Genomic DNA, 11,798 nt, shown 5'->3' with positions numbered 1-11,798 from the left:
CTGATTTAAGTTTTCATTTGGGTTTTCATTATTTTTATTTGGTTTAAAAAAAAACGTTTCGGCTAACTATAGCCTTCATCAGTGTTGTGTCATATGAAAAAAATAGTGTCGAATATAATCCAAAAAATTACATATAAAATATTCACACCACATAATGTTTACTGCAATTAATAAACTAATATAAACTTATCAAAAGATGACCACATATTTTTTAGAATTATTATTCTTAACACTAAAACTATCTACATTGACTATGGAGTACGCAGTAAACATTATGTGGTGCGTGGTGTAAATATTTTATATGTAATTTTTTGGATTATATTCGACACTATTTTTTTCATATGACACAACACTGATGAAGGCTATAATGTTAGCCAAAACGTTTTTTTTAAATCAAATAAAAACAATGAAAAACCAAATGAAAACTTAATCAGCGTTTTTCTCGAACCTAAATCCCAAGAAAATCAAAAAATTTAGAATATTTAGAAACAAGGTTCAAGAATGTCGAATTTTCCAAGATTGTAAAATTCTAGTTAATTATTTTATGTATACAATTATTTAGGGAATGTCATCGATGTTCATTTCCAAGCCAACTAGACGCCGATTTTTTTCGATCATACGGTATAATTCTTACACATAAAATGTAAATAACATTCGACCAATTAAAACAAAGAAATATGAATTTCATAGTATTTTGAGTCACACCTTTATTCTTAAAACTTAATTTTGTATTGCAAATATAACAATTTTATTCATATTGTATTCAGCCATCACTTAAATATTTGATATTAATATGGTATTATAAATAATCAACACTATTCAGTAAAAATTACTGAACAAATATATGTTATGCTTTACATACATTATATTATCAAACAAAAACACATTCTTCTTTAAACTTTATCATTCTTGCCTTTACAAAAATCTTTTTTAATTTTGAACTCAAAATAATAATCTTTTTCATGATCTTTAATACACATATCCTTTATTTTTCCCTAGATCATAATACCTACTGACGTGTTTATCTTACGTGTTTAAATCTATCGAAGCTGAACCAACAACACTTGGAGTGGAGATTCCACAATATGAATAAAATAAACCTAATTGTCCAGTTTTCTTTAATACCATCCGGGGAGCATATTATTTTTAAATTTATTAAAGATATTTTCAATAGAATTGTCTTGATTTATAACTCGTACCCACTTTTCTTGCTCTTCCGGATACTTTAGGCTGCCTAGTATAACTATCCTTTCTACCAGGAACACAACAAAGATAGGCATAGCACCAAAAACACACTCCACTTAAGCTTTATTGATGAATTGTTAGAGTCTTAAAAAACACACACAAAAATCACGATAAATAAAAAATTTATTGGCACTTTTAGGTTAAAGCACTTAACAAAACGTGTAATATTTCGTGTTTTTTTATGAGAAACAGAGTGACCATCATAGTGACCATATATCTGGTAGTACTTTATGTCACTTAAACACCAAAATAATTAGTTTTTTGCACTACAATAACAAATAATACCAAAAATCAACCGACAAAATATGAATACAGAATCTAACCCAATATCTAAGTATGTACAGCTGATAAAGTAAACAAAAGTCCGCCCGTAGGCTGATCTTTTATAGAGGGCATTGGTATATGCTTCTAATGACAAACCTAACCTCAAACCTGCGCCTGTGACATTCTAGACATTTACTACATAGTGGACGTATTGTCAAACTCTGATAGTTATTAAACGAATTTTCCTGATAATGCATCTACCGTCCTTAGTGTGTATGCTTTTCTCCAGTACATCCCTAAATGTTATTAAACTGCTATTATACTAAAACGGTACATGTAGCTAGCAAAGCGTTTAAACTTTTATAATATTTGAATGTAATAACAACGTGTACATAGTTATAAGAGCTAAGTTCAAAGCAGGCAAATTGGAACACGGTTAATTCGGTTAAGGCAGAGACGTAGAACGTCAACACTTCCAGCACACAACGCCGCAGACCACAAGTGAAGCTATTTCTCGACAGTTGTTATTAATAAGGTATCTCAAAATTAAAACCGAATTTTATCACGTAACTCTTCGCACATATACTTTGTGTGTCTACCGCTATAATAATTTAAGGAAAATAAGCATCCCTTAATAGATAATTTTATTGGCATGTATACGGGATGTTTCAAAAAACATGTGCCATCTCTCGTGCAGAGATTTTTCACGTAAAAATATGATTTATTTTTCATATCAACATAGGTCCGATTCTGCTTTGTTTCGTAACTACAAGGTGTTAAAATCTTAATACTCTTTCGATTTATTATACTTTTTTTCCAAGTACTTTTAGTGATTCGAATGAAATTTTGAGGGTAAAAGTTACTATAAGAGCTACATAAATGCTAAAAAAGTGTCGATAAATTCACCAGGAACGTACATATGGGTTATCATTGGAATATTTTTCAAAAAAAAAACATGTGCACCACTTACTTTTTTTCTTTTGATATCAAAATTCTGTAGAACGTTTAATGCCAATTAAAAGTTATCTCTTGAGATTTTGTCGAATTCGGCCTCCCCACCTTGATGAGATAAACCCAAATTTATTGATCACAATTAATAAAATTAAAATAAAAATAAAATTAAAAAATTGGCACCGGGTGGCACGTATAGCCGCCCATACTAAAAGATGTTAATAATAAGTTGGTTTGGCAGTTCTTTTAGTTTCAAAGTAAAGGAATTTTTCCAATTTTGATCCGCGGTTATTTCCTCTATCCGCCACCTGGGTTCGCGTCCGATGGGAGTTTGGAGTTCTCCACACGGATTTTCTCAAAAAACGCACTACGGAAACACGGAATATCTCAAAAACTGCGACTTTGACTGATTTTGATGTTATTACAAATTTTGTTGCAAATATTATTCCTAATCTTAAATTGAAAACCGTGTTTCGCTAGCTACTGTAATTTTGGAGTTACGATTTTTTTAAATTTTTAACCCCCCTCCCATAACCCCGTACGAATCCCCCACCCCCACCAAAAACTAATGGCCAGATTCTCGGGTGCCACAGTATTTTTGTGCTTGGTTAAAATCGGTTTAGCGGTTTTTGAGTTATCGTGTTACAGACGGACAGACAGACACCATAAACATATTTTGTATTTAGGTCATTTCTGACCCAAATAACTGAGTGAAATTTTTGAGTGAAATTAAAAAAACTTTTTTTTGCCGATCTTAATAGTTGGTATGGTCGGCTAAAATTATATATTTTACCTAATTTATTATTACTTATTATTACTAATTGTTGAGTTGTTGTTCTCCTGAGTTTTTCATCTATACCTAGTGGTTTTCGAGAATTAAAAAATTTTGCAATTGCATATCTCAAAAGCTAGAAAATGAGTATACATACATATCGAGGCGGGCTATTTTATTAAATCTTTTTTTTAAATTTTGTTATAAAGTATTGACAATCAACAAAAATAAATTGTTTTCCCCCAAAAGGCAGTGCCTTACTATTTGAAAAAATTGTAGTAGTAGTACTGCTTAATAAACACCGCGTATAACAGGAACAATTTATGTTTAAAACAATTTAAATAGTTCATATGAAATAAAATTTTAGTCACGTGATTAAGCTTGACCGGCACAGCGTTGCCCACTTTTATTTATTTTCTTTTAATCAAAATATTTTAGGAAAAAAAAAATTATATATATATAATTATATAATAATATATTTATAAATATATAATTATAAATATATTACTACGCTTTCTCATTCAAAATATTCTAATAAAGTTGCGACGAGTTTTTTACGGTTATTAATCTTGTACCACTTCGCACTAAAAGAGGTTCTAAAAATAACAATGTTCCACTGCAAGGTCTACTAGTAAATATTTTGAATCATCGGTTATCACAACACTATTTATTTAAACCAAAAACTCGTTATACAAAACTAAAGTGTCAAAAGAATGACAATGTCTGGAAATAAAATAAGTAAATGCGGCATTTTGACATTTTTACAGCAGAGGTACCACCTGAATGCAGCGTAAAATTTAAATTCTAATTAGTCAACCCGGCGCCGAATATATCTATGGTTGGCAACAATGAATTTAAATATCGCGCCCTCGATTACGTAACTAAAAGTTTAATTGATATCAAATATAGTTACATTCGCATCTATTGAAACTAATATAACTATCCGATAATTTTATGATAAACATGAATTGATGTTTTCGAATAAATACATTGATATTGATAAGTTAAAATATTTACTAGCTTCAGTTCAGCGGCTACTTCTTTCCATCATATTTTATTTAACTCTGTTAGTGCTACTGTAATGACCGGCCGTAGCTCCAGCGTTAGTGTGTCGATCTGCGGAGCGGAAGGTACTGGGTTCGATCCCAGCCAGTACGGTCGCTTTATTTATTTAAATACAAATATTTATTTATCTAAATAGAGCGACCAACGAGCCGCCACCTCAGAGAAGGCAATGACAAACCACCTTGAGTATATTTGCCTCGTACAGCCTCTCAAATAGTGCCTTTCGGATTCGGCAATAAACTGCAGGTTCCATGTACTTGTGAAACACTGATGACACACATTACAGGTACATGCAAGAGGTAACCGACGCTCTATACAGAGTATGGCACTGTAAGAAGAAGTGCTACTGTTTAGCTACCTGATAAAAAAAACGACTTTAAATAGTAACATATCTAATGTAAATCGGTATTAAAAGTACGGTTTCGGAAAAAAATCGGAAATACTGTAAACCTGAAAAGCATCACCGAATGTAAACGGACATGAAATAAACAAAGCACGATACCAATAAAGCTAAGTTAGAAGTTGAACTTCGCTCTCCTGCGACCAACTTTTCCAAACGCTTCTCGATCAATAAATAATAATGTATCGGCTTTTTCCGATGCCAACTATCAAACCACGACCGACAAATTGGCCTCGGAAGACCGACCATCCTTCTCCAACTTTTGACGGACGATCGGCCATTTCTTATGCCCGCTGGAAGTAAAACAAGAAAATCTGCAGGAAAAGGGCCAAGCGCAGGACTAGGTACTTTTCCCGACCGTTTATCGATGCGGCCGTACGTTAGAAAACTGTCAAAAGTTGGAAAATGTACGATTGCGGAAAGGTGGCCGATGTAATACGAGGTGTCTGCGAGCGGAATAACACTTCGCAGAAGTTTTTACTAAATCATATTTAGAGGGTCGTATATATATTTTTTGTTCTGCTTTTTACCGGGCTTATAAACTTTAGCAACTTTAGCGTACTTTGCTACAGTTTTGATCCTTTTCCCCTTGTTTATATTAATGGCCCACGTGTTATGAATTATCCGTGAAATTTAGATTTTGTTTAAATAAAATATGTCAATATAGGTTCTAATATTTTTTTACGACTTTCCCAAATATGATCTGACTTAATCCAATGATTGGATTATAGCCCAATTGAAATCTGTGTACATCCACCCCCGAAAGACGTACCTTATCCAAATCACTAGTCAACCTAACATAAAATAAATATAACAATATGACTCAAGGGGCAACTAATTGGTCATAGTATGTCGAATTTATGAACCCGATTGCTTTAAGTGTTATATGAAGTCATCCAACCCAGTTGTCTGTGTTATTTCTACAGTGGATTCATTGAATCACAACCCTTTCTCAAGGGGCTGTGGACAGCACACCTAGCAAGAAGGACGGACAACAGATGGATTACAAAAATTACAACATGGTGCCCACAAAGAATTAAGAGACCTAGAAAACCGAAGCTAGAATGGGACCATGATATCCATTAGCAGGAATAATTTGGGCCCGCATAGCCAACAATAGACAACAATGGGCCCAACTACAAAGAGATTATCTATACAGGGCGGGTTTTGTATGATGTTCTCTATGGGTATCTCGGAAACAACTGGAGCTAGTTTGGTTTAATAGCTATAATGTTAAATGGGGAAAGAATTGCAGTTTTCTGAGGACACACATATGCGCCTTTCGGAATTTTGACTAGATATTTTCGAACAAATTTCGACTATTTTAAAAATGCTCTCTAATTCCATTATAATCCATTTTAGACAAAATGTTTTCAGATAAAAGTTGTAAATAATCACATTCTTAATGAGACTGCGTTCTCCGTTTTTTTCTAAAACCTGTCATTTTTGACATGACACAAACATATGTTTTTTTTAAATGAAAACCATAGTTGGCCATGACTTCATAAAAAGCGCCATTTTTTAAGCTTGTCGGCGATTTAATCTATAACATGTTTTTTTTTCGAAAAATTACTGTGTTATAGCCAATTCTTATAATTTTTAAACAATTTCACTTAGTTAGCCATGGAAACAAGTTCAATCATCGTTGCTTTCAGAGATGTCAAACTGTCAGCTCCAAGCTTTGTAAATAAAAATAAACAAAAACTGTAAATATAAATTTTTCAAATGAAGAAAAGCATGTAGTGTTGGTTCAAGAACGGGTTTCAAGATATGTTAGAAAAGTTACATATAGAGACTCGCGCATCAATAGAGTGGTGCTTACATGACTTTCATTATGACACTCCCCTTCATAATCAAAGAAATGTTAAAATTTATTTATATCATAATTATGCAAACTCAGGGATAGGAGAAGAGTGTAGACCTGTTGCATGGGCCTCCTCGATCAGCTTAACTATCCATTTTAGATTTTTTATGCGGTATGGTTAACAACAAGGTTTACAAAAGAATTATGAATTAGGAGAGGCACTCGAAGAGGCGGTACGGGAGAAGTTTAATCAAAAAGTCGACCGGCCTTTCTTTGAGTAAAGCAGTTTTAAATAGATTGTAATTCAGTTTTAAATAGATGCATTTATGTACTCAAATCAATGGCGGATTTTTTAAAAGAACTTAAAGTGTATGTTGTGATATTATATTAGTTTTTTAAGTTTTAGTTTGTGTAATGTAAATTGTAAAGAACCGTTTAAGAAAATATTCCGTCTTTTTATAAGTTATAAATCATAACAGAATAAGAATACTATGATTAATTAGTTAGTTAGTAAGTAAAATTAGTCAAGAAACATTAGAATTGGCAATTACTCAATAATTTTTCAAAAAAAAAACCATATAGCTTATATCGTTCAAAAGCTTAAAAAATAGCGCTTTTTATGAAGTTACGGCCAACTATAGTTTCCATTTAAAAAAACATATGTTCATGTCATATGTCAAAAATGACAGTATTTAGATAAAAAAAACAGAGAACACAATCTCATTAAGGATGTGATTATCTACAACGTTTATCTGAAAACTTTTTTTGTCTAAAATAGTGTATAATGAAATTAGGGACTATTTTTAAAACAGTCGAATTTTTTTTTCGAAATATCTAGTAAGCCATAAACTTTTTCAAAAATCTGAAAGGCGCATATCTATGACTCCACAAAACTACAATTCAATACAATTATACAATTAACCGACTCTATCTCCCGTAGTTTCCGAGATACCCATAGATAACATTGTAGAAAATTCACCCTGTATATGTGAGGGAGGCTACACCATAATTGGAAATGGTTGAAGCTAAAAATTATGATATGGTGAGGTCTTTATTTTTAGATTAATGACAATACTCTTATAGATTATAGATTTCTTGCGCACGTTGTAAATTAATTTGATTCTTTTTCGTCCAGACACGATTGAAAAATAGTATATTATTTTCTTAGGAATAAAAATAACCAATGACTTTTTGTGGCGAAGCTGTACGTTTGACGGACGAGCGTTAGCGAGTACAACTTTGTATATATCGAGAAACTATGGTTACGCTCGTAAAATTTGACACTTTGTCAGTTTAGTAATATATTTTCGTACTTTTATGTTTTGGCCTAGGCGTGAAAATGACTTTTTTATGTTGTCAATCACGTCGCAAAAATTAATACTTTTGTGACGTTTGAATAAAAACTCTTTTTTATTAAAACGCTATTGAATTTTATAAAGGGATCATCGATGCGTAAAGTTTTTTCATCTCAATTAATACTAGTAGTGGAAAGGGGTGTCCTTGTTAAGAATTTCTTGTAAACAAACTGGATCGCAATGAAAAAAAGGAAGATGAAACCTATCGAACGACTTCATTATCTTCTTTCTTGGAAAAGCGTCGTTGCGTGAAAAATTCGACGCTGCCTCGTCTCGATAACGAATACGAATTCGAAACAATTACATCACGCCGTGAAGATCAAAACAGGCGACGAAACGTGTAGGTGACGGAGGACGAAAATTAAAAATTCCTTTGCCGAATGCAATAGTAGAAGGCATCAGTGATGTCGTTCCGACAGTTGCGAATCTACAAAGATATTATTGGAAATTAAACAGGGTGTTGTAAAGAATTGTATCGAGGATGAAAAGAATGAGTGTGTTGGCTGTATATTTTTATGGGGTTGTATTGAAATTTTATTTTTATTAGATAAAACGGTGAAATATTTTATTTATACTTTTTTGGTTATCAGAAACTACAAAACGTGTGATGTGAAAGCTTGGATTGAAGATGTAAAGCATGAGTTTGTTTCCTGCGTAATGTTCTCTATTTTTATGGAGCATGGATATATATTAAATTATATAGGGTAAGTCTTGAATAAGTGCAAATATTTTCACAGGGCTGGCAGGTCTCGACGAAAGAAACATGTTCTCTTTACCTCTTTTAAATAGAACCACTAGATTTTTTCTGTATTTTGTTTCTTGTAAATTTAAGCTATGTTGCCATATTGTTGATTGAATGGAAGAGCAGCGTATGCTGAATGTCGCCAACTTTCTCTTATTGTATATTAGTGATGGGCAAAACTGTTATTTTTAGATAACAGATGAAACTGTTATAGTTATTTATAAAAAACAGCTTAAAATAACAGCTTAAAAATAACAGGTTTCTTTATTTTACTGCTAAATATCCGAAAGGGTATGAGGCGGTCACGGCCAGGCGTATTAACGCAGTTGCAAGTTGCAACAATGACGTGCTCGGTGGTAGTATTTCCAGGGTGTCAAAACATTTTTAAATATCGATTGTTATCTAAAATACCTCTCTAAAAACGGTGGTTATTTACAAATAAGCGCTGTTTACAAATTGCGATATAAAAAAAAGCCAAAATTCTGCCACTCGTCTATACCTATACATTCCGATCTACCTACGCCCTGCCCTTCGATCCGCGTAGATCCTGAATTGCGTAGCAGTGTACAGGGTGCATCTCACTCGACGGGCGAGAAGCTCTTAGTTATGATTTTACCATTTGGGGTCAAAAAATTTAAGAAAAGCAATATAAGAAAATATGTAGTATATTCTTCATAAGTAAACCAACTACACACTAGAGTTCGAATTAATTTTACACTTAAACTAGCGTGTACCCGCGACTTCGTTCGCGTCGAATTAATAATTTCTGATGGTGATGATAAAGCAAAACAAGAATTTCCATTAACATACAAACTGGATAAAATTTTCTCACATTTGCCAAAAATAAGCTTTAGACGTCGAGCAGTTTAAGCAGAATCGTGGTTAATCAATTACTCAACTTTTTGGAACACCCTGTATGATTTTTTAAACAAATTCAAAATATGTAAAAAACAAAATAAATGATGCGTATCCAAGCGTTTTCCCGAAAGACTAACCGTTTTTTAAATAACAAATATTGTAATATTTGAGGGGCGTTTTCACCCTGTTGGAATTTGAGATTCGAGAAACCCCTCCTTATCGAACCTCAGCCCCACAGTCAATCCGTTTGCCAAAAATCAGCTTTAAACGTCAAGCAGTTTAAGCAGAATAGTGATTACTCAATGGTCATATTTTATGAAACACCCTGTATATATTTTTAAAAAATCTTAAAATATGTAAAACAACATAATAAAATATACGTGTTTTAAGAGTTTTTCCGAAAAACTCACCGGTTTTTAAATAAAAAATATTCTAATATTTGAGGGTAGTTTCGCCCCCTTAGAATTCGAGTTTCGAAAAATCCCTTCTTATCGAACCTCTACACCCTAAAGTCAATCCATTTACCAAAAATCAGCTTTTTACGTCAAGAGCTTTAAGCAGGATCGTGATTAATCAATGACCAGATTTTCCAAAACACCCTGTATACATTTTTAAAAAATCTTAAAATATTATTTTGAAAATTTTTCAGAATAAATAAATACCTAAATATTGAAACTTAATAAGTAAGTACTGAAACATACAGCGCCATAATATCTCGACCTCCGCCCGTTATGCTCGTAACAGGTTGAAAAACAATGTATCTAAAACAACTGATGCGTTATTCTCCAACCTGTTTCGAACCTCCATCGACAGCGACATCGACCGATGCAGCAGCGTTCCTTTCCCACTCCGATTATCTCGACCGCCGCCCTGTTATGCTCGTAAAGGTTGAAAAACAATGTATCTAAAATGACTGCTTCTTCACACCCGTTACGAGCCTCCATCGACAATCGACCGATGCAGCAGCATTCCTTTCCCACTCCTGTTATCTCGACCGCCAGGCGTTATGCCAGCAACTGTTTCAAAAAACCTGCTTCTTATATATCCTATTATTTTTAAGCTGTTGCAAACCTAATACGACCATCGACGGCATCGACCGAAGCAGCTACGTTCGCCGTAGCGCATTCCCCACTCCGTTGTCCGTTGTCTCGCCTCCTGTATCGATGGTTGACGAAATAACATGTTTTCCATCCATACTAGTTGTTTTTTGGAATTGCTTCGAGCAGCATAGAATTTCGTGGCGGTGCAGAGCGCCGACTTCGTTTCACGAGCGGCCGATCTCTATATGTCGTTATTTTTTAGAAGTAGTAACGGTTGCGTTATGTTATTTATAAATAATTGTAATAAAATAACAGATAGTTAAATAGCAACCCATCACTATTATATATATTCATTGTATACAATTTATATATAAATAAAGGCATTTACCATTATTATTATTATTATTATCAAGATATTATGTTTTTATATACAGTATGTCCCCGGATTCTCTTTACAAGAGGAGACTTTTTTTTTATTACTGACATTCTGAAAAAAATACATTCTTTATAAGAATTTTTGCTTTTTCTAAATGGTTAATCCCGTTTATACTTTTCTAAATTTCCATACCGTTTTAGGGAAAATTAAGAAAACATAAAAATATGGTTAAATTTTTTCTAAATCCTAAAAATCAACAGGCGTTTCTATGGTAATATAATTTCGTTTTCATTCTTTGATAGATTGTTATTGATATAATTTTAATTAAAGTCATATTTTTTTGCTGCTTTAATATGTTAAAGAAACACAAAATCTCTTTAGTTCAATGCTACGGAAAGGGTGATAATAGTTATAGGAAAATATGATACTTTAACAACAGCAGAAAATATGACATTAAACAAAATTAATAATAACCATCTAATAAATAATGAAATTTAAATGATATTACCATAGAAACGCGTTCAAAAAAAATTCAACCATATTTTTATGTTTTTTTTTATTTTTTTTTTTAAACTGTATGGAAATTTTAAAAAATATAAATGGAATTAGCCATTTTGGAAGAAGAATTTTTTTTATGGAAATGCATTTTTCTGAAAATGTCAACAATAAAAAAGTGTTTCCTCTTGTAAAGATAATCCGGGGATTCTACTTTTATATAATAATTTAAAAAAATAAAAAAACTCATGTGTTTCTGTTGTCGAAATATATTACTCCTAAAAATATTTGCTTTTATTTAAGACTCAACCTTAGAAAAATAACTGAATATTATCTAAATAATTTAAAAAATAGCATTTTCGAATTAGGCAAAAAAGTAATAATAAATAAATAATATAACAAAGTAATAAATGACAAAATAGGCAAATAGG

The 11,798-nt window shown here is 32.3% G+C and overlaps 1 protein-coding gene across 4 annotated transcripts in view; it reads left to right on the top strand.

Moving 5' to 3' along the window:
- Nucleotides 1-11,798, top strand: part of LOC115891564 (hemicentin-1) — a 602,580-nt gene that overhangs the window by 78,433 nt on the left and 512,349 nt on the right. The gene's annotated exons all lie outside the window — the stretch shown is intronic.

Source organism: Sitophilus oryzae, unplaced genomic scaffold (assembly GCF_002938485.1).
Source record: "Sitophilus oryzae breed Bouriz unplaced genomic scaffold, Soryzae_2.0 scaffold_1185_pilon_pilon, whole genome shotgun sequence".
Taxonomy (NCBI): domain Eukaryota; kingdom Metazoa; phylum Arthropoda; class Insecta; order Coleoptera; family Curculionidae; genus Sitophilus; species Sitophilus oryzae.
Note: the sequence above shows the minus strand (reverse complement) of the source record. Positions and strands in the feature narration are given on the sequence as shown.